Source organism: Carlito syrichta, unplaced genomic scaffold (assembly GCF_000164805.1).
Source record: "Carlito syrichta isolate Samal-C Ts95f unplaced genomic scaffold, Tarsius_syrichta-2.0.1 Scaffold315806, whole genome shotgun sequence".
In the NCBI taxonomy this organism is placed as follows: Eukaryota; Metazoa; Chordata; class Mammalia; order Primates; family Tarsiidae; genus Carlito; species Carlito syrichta.
Genome location: NW_007259902.1, coordinates 213272 through 224082, shown reverse-complemented (window position 1 = coordinate 224082; position 10811 = coordinate 213272).

Here is a 10811-nt window from a genome sequence, read left to right as displayed (position 1 = left end):
GGCTTTTCCGTGACGTCAGCGCCCCCGCCGGGAGGGGGCGGCTCTGCCGCAAACTCCGAGTTGCAGCCACTTGGCTCAATCAGTTACTCGCAGTCATGTGACGCCCCCTCGCCCCTTTTAAAACATGACACTTCGATCCTGGGCCTTTCTTGTTTTGTTTTGTCTTATCTTTACCAGGTGAACAAAATGGAAAAATACACGAAGTGCCATTTAATCGCCCTTCCCAGCAAAGCACTTGCGAGCTGTCTGGATAAAGGACGGAGGAAGAGACAGGTTTGAGTCGCGAGCTCGCCTTTGCCAAGAAACAGGGCGTGCGCGGAGACTTGAGCCTCCAGGCTGGGGTTGCAGCTACCTTGAATGGCCAGGGCGGGTTTTAGCTGCATCTTCTGCAATAAAAACCGCCTCTTCCTCCCTCTGTCACCTTCCTTCGGGATGGGGAGAGGGAAAGGGAAACCCCTTCTCTGGCAGGGACCCTGAGAGAAGGGACCAGAGAGAGGTGAGGAAAGAGGGTGAGACCTTGAAATGGCAGTTTGGGAAAATAACTTAATTACGGATCCAAGCAGCTTGGGCTAAATATTGCTGGCCCTCCTGCTCTGGCCCAGAATGCTGAGGCTCCTCCATCAGGGAATGTAATCAGCATCTCCATCAGCAGCATCTCTGTACCAGGCTCCCTGGCACGGCTGCACCTCGGGCTAGGAGCCAGTGCTCCCCGCCATGGGGAGGAGCCCTGAGCTCTAGTACCCCGCGAGAGACTCCTGTGAATGAAGGGAACAAGGTTATAGCCACGGCTACAACCATTTACTAAGTTGAGGACCTCTACTTAATAGGCACTGTGAGGCCACCAGAATCCTTAATCCTTACTACACTTTTGGCAAGGTGTATATGTTGCCACCCTGTTCTATGGAGGAGGGAAATGATTTGGGGCCAGAGAACTTGCCCAAGGTCACACGGCTGGTGTAAGTGGCAGGGTCAGGACTCAGAACCTGGTTTGCCTGACTCTCTGCACTGCACCAAGTGAAGGGTTTCAGTGACCTCCTCCTGGGGACATGGGCATTTCCCAGATGCTGTGTTTAGAGATGATGCTGGCCTTTCCAACATATCCATCGGCTTCTCCAGCCAGCTTCATCTCTGGGTTGGCTGGTGGCTCCGGGAAGCAGCCAAAATCACCAGCGTCTATTGGAGTGGCTGGACTCTGCTGTAATTAGAGGTAATTCTCAGTTATCCTGCAGGCATTTATCTGCTTGGGGATTATCTAAGTGACCAGTTACTGGGGCCTGCCAGGTCCCAAGCTGGCAAGGAGAAATCTGAAGGGTAATAAAAACAGAGTTTCTTTAGTCTCAGATGTCTCCTACTTATCTTATACGTAAGGAACCTGAGAGCCAGAGGGATGGCGACCACTCAGGTAGGACATGGCAGAGCTGGAACTAGCACCTGGGTATCATCATTCTATAGGCAATACCCTTTGCTCCTGTCAAGGTTTTCTTCTGGGCTGAGCCAGGAAGGAATGGCTACAAATGTGGGAAAGGAAAAAGAGGAGTGAGGGAGAGGGAGAGGAAGGAGAGGGAAAGAGAGGGAGAGAAGGAGAGGGAGAGAGAGGGAAAGAAGGAAAGAGAGAGATCATCTCCAAGGTTGTATCACTGAATCCATTCTAAAATACACATAATTAGTGAATTATCTGCATTTCAGAATTATCCATGCTTTTTCCATGCCTCTTACTCTGTCAACTGGTCTCAGCAGAAACATTATGAGAGGGAAAAGGAAGAATAAATCAGTTTCTAAGTATATGATACAGTCTCTCAATTCTACTTTTGCCCGTTGATAAGAACCTCATACTTCACATTCATAAGAACCTAATTCTATGCCTAGGCAATATCTACTATAAGCTGTTTTGCATTGATATATGTGAAACACAACAAAGAAAATAAACTCTAAAGATTGAGGTGGGGCACAGTGACATTGTGTTCGGATAAAAGAATTTGCCTTTTAAAATTTTTTTGTCCCACAAGAAACCACATGAAGACAAATGAGAAAACTACTTAGGGGAAGTTTCCACCGAATGGCCATTAAGTTGGAGTAACTATTTAGAGAGAAATCACAGTACCACCACATAAAAGGCATATTGGAGAGCTAGCACCCAATCAGCAGAGTCTCAGCTACCTTGTCCAGGATTCCAGCTCACTGGGGTCACCCAAGGGTGTACAGCTGGAGGAAAAAAGACAGAGTCGGCTGAGGCGGAAGGATCGCCGGAGCCCAGCAGGTCGAGGCTGCGGTGGCTGGGAGCGGCCACTGCACTCCCATCTGGGCGACAGAGTGAGACTCCAACTCAAAAAAAGAAAAAAAAGACGGAGTCAGGGCATTTGTGCAAGTGGCAAGTTCTGAAGAGGAAAAATTGGCAGGCAGAATATTGTCATGTCTTGTTCTATGAATTATTCCCTCCATATTCTTTCTGCCAGCACTTGAAGGCTTCCTCCATTTCTAGCTAAAATGAGAAGCTCAAGAGTACAGCAAAGAGGCAGAACTCAAAGCAACAAAAATAACACCTTCACTGACCAAAATCCATGCCTACCTCAGTTAATCCATGGCACCACTGCAGTTACCCACCTTTTGTGGAGCAAGGTGTAAGGAAGGAGATCAAATGACCAGGCCAAGGTCATAGAGCTGTTAGGTGTCAATCTGCATTCTCTGGGAGCACAGTCTTAACCACCGTTCCAATTAGAGTCAAGGATAGACTTCAGCCCCTGTTCCCCTACTAGTCCCACCTTACCCGACCACTTCCCTAACTCCTCTCAAAAGAGAAGTTTGTATCTGATTAACCAACACCATGACCTTCACTAGGCCACCTGTTCCTAGTGGCCAGAGTTACTCTACTTAAAGGCATGAGCCATGCTCTCTCTCTTTTCTCCATGCCCTTGCCCTAGTTGAGAAGGTAAGCTTGGGGTCCCTTTGGAGGGCCTGCCCACCTCTCTGTCACTGTCACCGTCTCTTAGCATGTAGACTTGAGCAACCAGTTCCCATGATTTCAAAGAGGATGAAAAAGGTAGGAAAGAGGTGGGGAAGAAGTAGAACCTTTGACCAGGACTGTGAATAAGGGCCTCAGAGGCTTGCACAACCATTAATGTAATATTACTTTGAATACCCACTACGTGAGAATGCTGAGGGAGGAGCAATGACGGGCATCAGCATCTGTACATACCTGGGTCTATAATACCATTCTAAAAGCAACAGATCACTCATTTGATCCCTCACATGCTAAGCCGCCTCAACTATACCTCAGACTTACTACCACCAAGGTAGTGTGACTGCCCAAGCTATCAAGTAAATGCTACCCACTGGTAAAGGGTAACAGGCAAAGTTCTCCCTTTTCTACCAACAAAGAAGTAGATTATAGACTGGGCTCTGAGTAGGTGATAAAATAAATGGTTGGGGTTTTTTTCCCATTGCTATTTAAATGCTTTGCTTTTTTTTTTTTTTTAAGAGACAAATCTTACTATGTTGCCCTGGCTGGCCTCAAACTCCTGGGCTCAAGCAATTCTCCCACTTCAGCCTCCAGAGTTGCTGGGACTACTGACACTGCGCGTGCCACTGTACCCTGGCTCTGTTTAGCATGTTAACACCTCAAGGCAAGGCACACTGGCCAGTTCTCTGCGATCCTTGCTAATCCCTACTCCACTCTATTCCAACCAGCTTTTCTCATCTATACTGTCTACATGGACCCAAAGGCGTTTGACTGTGATCCTTGCCTAAGCTGATAGAAACGTGAAGGATTTAACATCAGCAAAGCAAGTTGAAACCTAGGCCCTTCCTCTTCTCATCTGTGTGATGTCAGGATGTCACCAAACCCTAGAGGCCTTGGCTCCTGTGATTCTGAGTACGGAAGAGCTACTGAATGTGGCAGGGCTTGTTAACCACGGAGCACCGTCTCCATGTGGGTGATTATGATTATGACGCAGCAGCCACGGATTGAAGCTGGGACACCTGCCCTCAGTTTTGCTGCCTCTTAAGGCTCAAGTTAAATTAATCCAGCAGAATTCAGGACACATAAAGCGGAAGGAGGAAGGGCAGGAAACGCACTCATATTGGATGCTACTGGGAACAAATAATCAGCAAGGAGTTAGTTGTAAACAAACAAGGGAGGGGGGCAAATACCCTGCACACATCGCAGGTCTCCACCAACCATGAGAACACTCTGGAGGAGCTGGGTGGGAGGCCATGTGCAAAGTGTCTAAGCACAAAAACAACCACCCACCCACTCTGGGAAGTCTAAAGAAGGAAAGAATTACTATATGGAAAATCATTACTTTACAGAAGGGGGAAAAAAAGGCTTCAGTTGCAAAATCAAGAGAGCCCTGATTAAGAGAAAATAAAGACTAAAGAAAAGATGGCTAAGAATAACCTCTCAGCATCCAGAGGCCTGTGGGATCCAGATGGACAGCCCCTCCAGCTGCATCCTACTCAGGCCAGCCCCCAGCTTCTCGTCAGGCTGCTGCTGAGCAGATTTACATTTCCATTGAAAAAATTCTTCACTGTCCCCCTCCTCCACTCCATTAGCCCAGCCTGCTGCAGGCCTTACAGCTCCAGCGGCAGGGCTAGCTAGAGCTCTTCTGCTGAAGCCCTGCAGGGTCAGCACAGTGATTCTCTCCCCTCAGCCTCCCACAGAAAGCAGGTGTTTTCTGCCCAGGTTCATTCATTCACTCCCTAAACAACAAATGACTATTGAGCATCTGTTTTATGCAAAGACCTTTGCTAAGGGCTAAGATCCTTGAACTCATGGAACTTCTATTGTGGTAGGAGAGAAAATGAATAAATAAACAAAGCATCACATTGATTCATTCATTTATCCACTCAGTTTCTGAGCATACCACCCTCTAGCCTCAGTTTTATCATCTGCCAAAAAGGGGATGATAGGTTGGATGCAGTGGTTCACGCCTGTAATCCCAACATTTTGGGAGGCGGAGGTGAGAGGATTGCTTGAGGCCAGGGGTATGAGACCAGCTTGGGCAACTTGGTGATACCTCGTCTCTATAATAAGTCCAAAAACAAATTAGCCAGGTGTGGTGGTGCGCACCTGTAGTTCCGGCTACTTGAAAGCCTGAGGAGGAAGGATCACTTGGGCCCATAAGTCTGAGGCAACAGTAGCCAAGATCGTGAGACTGCACTTCAGCCTGGGTGACAGTGTGAGACTCCAACTCAAAAAAAAAAAAAAAAAGGTGGGGGGAGATAAGGTTGGGAGAAAGTATAAAGCAGGGATTGAGGGCATGTACATTGGTCTGACAATGTCCAGGTGAATGAAAGTGTAAAGAAGGGGAGTTCTCGTGCCCAGCTGGTGGGAGTATAAAGTCATATGGCCACTTTGGAAATCAATGTTGCCTCAACATCTAAGGTGTGCCTATGCAAGGGGGAACCCAAAAAAACCTGGAATTTATTTATAAAAAATTGTGTATTTATTCTTACATGTTAAAACTCCAGTCACCTTCAAAATCCTCTCTGTTTGATACAACACACCTATCAAAATGCTTTTTTTCACTGCTCAAAACAGTTTTTGAACACATTCATTTTGATGCCTTTTAGTGATTCTGGTGTTTTTTTGTTTCACCTCTTCCATTGGCAAAATGTTTCCATTTGAGAACTTTTTTCATCCAGGGAAGCAAAAAAAAAAAAGTCGTGTGGGGTGAGATTAGGTGAATAGGGTGGGACATGGGAGTCATACGGTTTTTGGTCAAAAACTGCTGAACACTCACTCAGCATCTTGTGGGCAGGTATGCTCAAAAATCACCCATCATAAAATGGGCAAACGCCTTGAAAGAATCTCCCAAAAAATTAACTGAAACTGAATGCATCCTCTCACAACAATGTTAGTTGGTACACTGATGCCAATGGGTTCCTGGAACACTTACATAGTGGGAGAAGCTTGTACTACAAGGGGTGTGCCCTCCAAAAAATAATTCCGGATTTTTGGGGGTTCCCCTTGGATATCCTCTGTGACCTGAAACATTCCACTTCTAAATGTGCATCTTATATATCACACAAGGAAACAAACACAAGGATGCTCATAAAAGGACTGCTTGCAATAGCAACAGAGACTACCTAATAATAATCAGTGAATAAATGCATTGTGTGTTACACAATGAAATAGTATACAGTAGTGAAAATGGATGTGATACAGAGACCTGTTAATGTCTGTCCATATTGCCAAGGCCCCTAGAGAAGGGCCTGGCAAGGACTCAAGCGCTCCTGTATATTCCTAATCAATATTCTTGAGAGCTAATAAAAGGTGTGGTGTGCTTCCCCTTATCTTCTATGCACTCCCAGTAAGTAGCTTCAGGGGATCCTTGACTTCCCTGTAGCCTATACCCAATCAATTTAAAGATGCAAATCCCTATTTACTCCCTTTTTCTGAGTGGTCATAAGTTTGAATAATATAGTATCAATGTAATTGTAAGTCTTGTGATTTGTATAACTTTTGTATCAATGTAATCATAAGTTTTGTGATTTGTGTAACTTTGGCATAATGCATGATGTCTTAGGCCTTGTAAACTCCCTTTACTCTATGGCAAGCTGGATTAAGGCTTCTGCCAGGCCCTACTGATAAAAGCTATGAGATACCTCTGATACCTGGCATCAGGAAGTCTGGACTGAGGAATGTCACTATCTATCAATAAACGCAGCTGAAACTCAAGTTCTATACAATACTCTGCTGGTCACATAGCTAATGTATAGGTACTAACAACTCTGGACTTATGAAAGTGAACTGTAAAAGGCTGGAGGGTGAGCAGAACCATTTTAGAACGACCTCGAGTCCAGTTCTGCTCTCTGGATTCAAACTCAGAAATAGACTTCTTTCTACCAGTTTCCTGCCCCTTGATTGATCAGTATCAAGGGTGAGCAGCCGAGCATTACTTGGACCATAACAAATGAAGTCAATCTACTTGTATCAACATAAATAAATATTGAAAACATAATGGTAACTTGAAAAAGCAAACTGCAGGATGTCAACAGTAATCATTTCTATATTTTAAAAGAACCAACTTTTGGCTCCCTCCCCTAGCTTGGGGAGGCGACTCTCTCTCTCTCTCTCTCTCTCTCTCTATCTATCTATCTAACTATCTATCTCTCTCTATCTCTCTCTATCTCTCTCTATCTCCTCTCTCTTCTCTCTCGAATTTACTTTCTAAATAAACTATATTTTCCAATCTATAAAAAAACTGGTGTTTTATGGTTCAAGACATAAAATACTATTAGTATACATCATACTAAAAGTATAAAAACATAGATAAGAAAAATAGACACCAATTTCAGAACAGAAGTACTCCTGGAGGGGAGGGGATGACAGTTAGATGGACAAAAGACTTCTCAAAACAACCAAGAAGTCAATAAACAATTGCATAATAAGATCAAAGTGCTTAGCAAAAATAACTACTAACATGAAATTTTATGCCCAACAAAACCGTAGTCACTGTGAGCTCCAGAGACACAGAATTATCTAAAGCCAGATTTCCATCCTCAAGGAGCTTAAAGTCTGATGTTCCTATCTCCAGAAAGTACCAAAGCCATGGGAGGATATTCCAAGAACTGGTTTAAAATTTGGTCCAATGTATATTTGTTTTCCCAACCAACACAGTGTTATCCCTGGGGTTCCTTCCCTCAGAAACAGAAAGATTAATGAGACTATTTAACCCAAGGAGACAAAAACCAGACTAAGGAAAAAGCTTTGATTTAGCCAATTATAATGATACAAGGACTCTTCAATGACAACTCTAGAAAGGCAAGAGTTAAAGACATGCACATTCATACATGATTATAAGTATTCCCATTTGCCTGCTTTATTTGCTGATTTCCAGGTCTTTGTTTAAACAACTGGATGGTTTCTCCAACTCTTAGAAGACAGCAAGACTTTTTGACTTTGGTAGGATTCACTCCTGCAATGAATATCATTCAGAATTTTTTTTTAAATAAAAATGAAACAAACCCTTAATTGGTGAAAACTTGTTAAGTCTAAATTCCTATTATTTTTTTAAAGATGCTCTCATAATCCATTTAAAATCTGGCAACAATCTTTGAGTAACAAACTGTTATTCTGTGTTCTCTATGCAAGCAAGGTATCATTTTTAACCCCGAATGGTGCATTTATTGGAGGTGGCGAAGCTAAAAGATGAAATCCTGATGACAGTGACTAGCGTGTATGCCAGGAGCGAATATGCATTATCTGACTCAACCCTCACAAAATTGCTACAAAGCAGGTACCGCTATTATTTCCCTTTTACAGATATAGAAAATTTTACAGATATAGAGTAGATTATGGGAAAGGTAACATTGCTAGGAATTGGCTGATTCCATCTAACTCTTATCTTCCATTCTGGTCCATATGATGAGGTTCTCCACAGCTACAGAGGACAGACACAGGCACAACTTACAGCCAGGGTCATGGGATGCGAGTGAAACAAATTAGTGTGTGCAGAGGCAGCACGTTCCGGTCAGCTTCCTTCAGGAGACCAGGAGCTGCCAGAAGGCAGGACAGTTCATGTCCATCTCTGGGACATATCCCAGTTCCTAGGAGCAAACCTGGCACACTGTGGGGTCTTAATATGCGTGTGTTGAAAACTGAATAAATGAACAACAAGCACCACCACATTATCCAGTTATTTGAAATCCTCTGATTACATCATTACAAGGTGACTGCTGGTGGGACAAACCTCAATCAAAGATGCAACAGGCCTCCATGCAGGACGGTGGAGCTGAGTGATCCAACACTGTGTGCTGGGCCCTCACTATGTGCACAGACACATGTGAGCCGCTGTGCAGGGTTCGCAGTCCAGGAACAAAGCCCTCCACTGGAGGCACTCGGGACCCAGAGGGAGAGAGAGATGTGCAGAGCGTATAATCGGATGCAGAATGTAGTGAGATGCAATGCTAGTTGTGCCACAAGGAATGAGAGGAAGGCGTAGACCACAGGGTCTCCTCTCTTTCAGGAGAGCCTCCCACCCCTCCGGCATTGCCATCTTCTCTCCCTCGGGCAGAACAGCTTTGGGAACCACCTGCTCTGTTCCCCTGCCCATACTCATTCCTTCCAATGGAGAAGGGTTGACCTTCCTGATTGGTGAGATCAGGGAGGAAACTGAGCACATGCAATTAGACCTTCTTCCTTCTTGCTCACTGAGTCCAGGCTGCCTGCCGAGGATGGCGTCTTTTTTCCCTTCCACTGTCCTTCAAGCAGCACACAGCTGTAGTGGGAGACCTGCAGTTGCTCTCTGCGTGAACGGTGGAACAATCCTAGTGGGTGATCCCCCAACAGCATTGTCTTCTTCTTCCCCCTAACAGAGGTCTGTTCAGGGAGTAGATGAAGAGCCTTGGACATCAGAGGATGGAGACTGATTGGTCTATGCGGGTCAAGGTGAGCTCATTCCCTCTGCCAGGGATTGGTCTAAATACAGAATGTGAACCTGTTCTGGCCAATAGATGTAAAGATGAAAGCTCAGGGAAAGTATTTCCTCACTAAAAAAAAAAAAAATTAAATAAGTAAATTTTTAAAAAGCATTCCTTTGCCATCCCACCTCTTCCTGTCTCTTTGAGGCCTATCACTACCTCAAACCTCAATTTATATAAAACTGGGGATCTTATCTGAATTATTTACCACTGCACAGTGTCTCACATAGTGCCTGGTTCATAGGGGGCATATAATAATTATATTGACTGGTTGAATACAAAATAAGACTACTTCCAGCTAGAGTGATTGAAAAAGGCTTTTTATAGTAACATTAAGATGAGCCTTTAAATGTAATAACACTCATAATATTAATGAGAAGAATAACTAATGTTTACTGAGATCTTCTTTCTGTATTCCAGGCACTAGGTACATAGTTCATTTCATTTAATCCTCACAACTACCCTTTGTACAAGAAACTTTCATAATTTCTATTTTATGGATAAAGAAGCTGAAATGTGGAAATTTTAATTAACTTGTCCAAGATCCCACAGCTAAAAAAACAATACTTAATATTTGAACCCCAACTTCTGATTCCAGAGAATATGAACTTAACCCAGCAGGCCACAGGAAGTCATTGATTCAATGACTCAACTCAACAAACATGAGAAACAACTATTATTACATGTCAGGTTCAAGGAATACAAGGATACATAAATGACAGGAAGAATAACCTGTATATGAACAGGAAGAATAACCAAGCAACTAATAATATCAATAACTGCCTTTCATTGAGCCAGGTATTTTGCCAAGTGATTTATGTGTATCATCTCATTTCATTTTCTCAACAATCCTATGTGGTCATTATTAATGCTAGCCCTATTTTACAAATTAGAAAACTGAGGCACGGAGACATTACATATCTTATCCAGGGTCACACAGCCCAGTGACAGAGCTGTCATTTGTACCCATGTAATTTGACCCTATCACAGCAGACCTAGGTCAAAAGTGTGTGTTCACAATGGTGGGGCAGAAAGAGGGCCTGACGATGAACTGTGCTTCAGTGGGTCAGAGAAAGCTTCACAGAAAAACCTCAATCGTCCATGCAGTTTGAGGTATGGAGAGAAATTGGCAGAGTCGTATATTCATGGGTGCCTGTGTTGTATGGGGGGTGGTATATATATTTGTGTGTGTGTGTGTTCTGTGCACGTGTGCACACCATCATGTGGGCAAGATATGCATGTGCAAAAAATAGCATCTACAAAGGTTGTTTGAGATGGCTAGAGAATAAGGTGGGTGTGGGGAAAATGAGAGAGACAGCCAGAAAGGTGGTCAGAGAGCCTCACAGACATTTCTGAGTGGTGGAAGAACCAGCCCAATGCTCTGTTTAGTC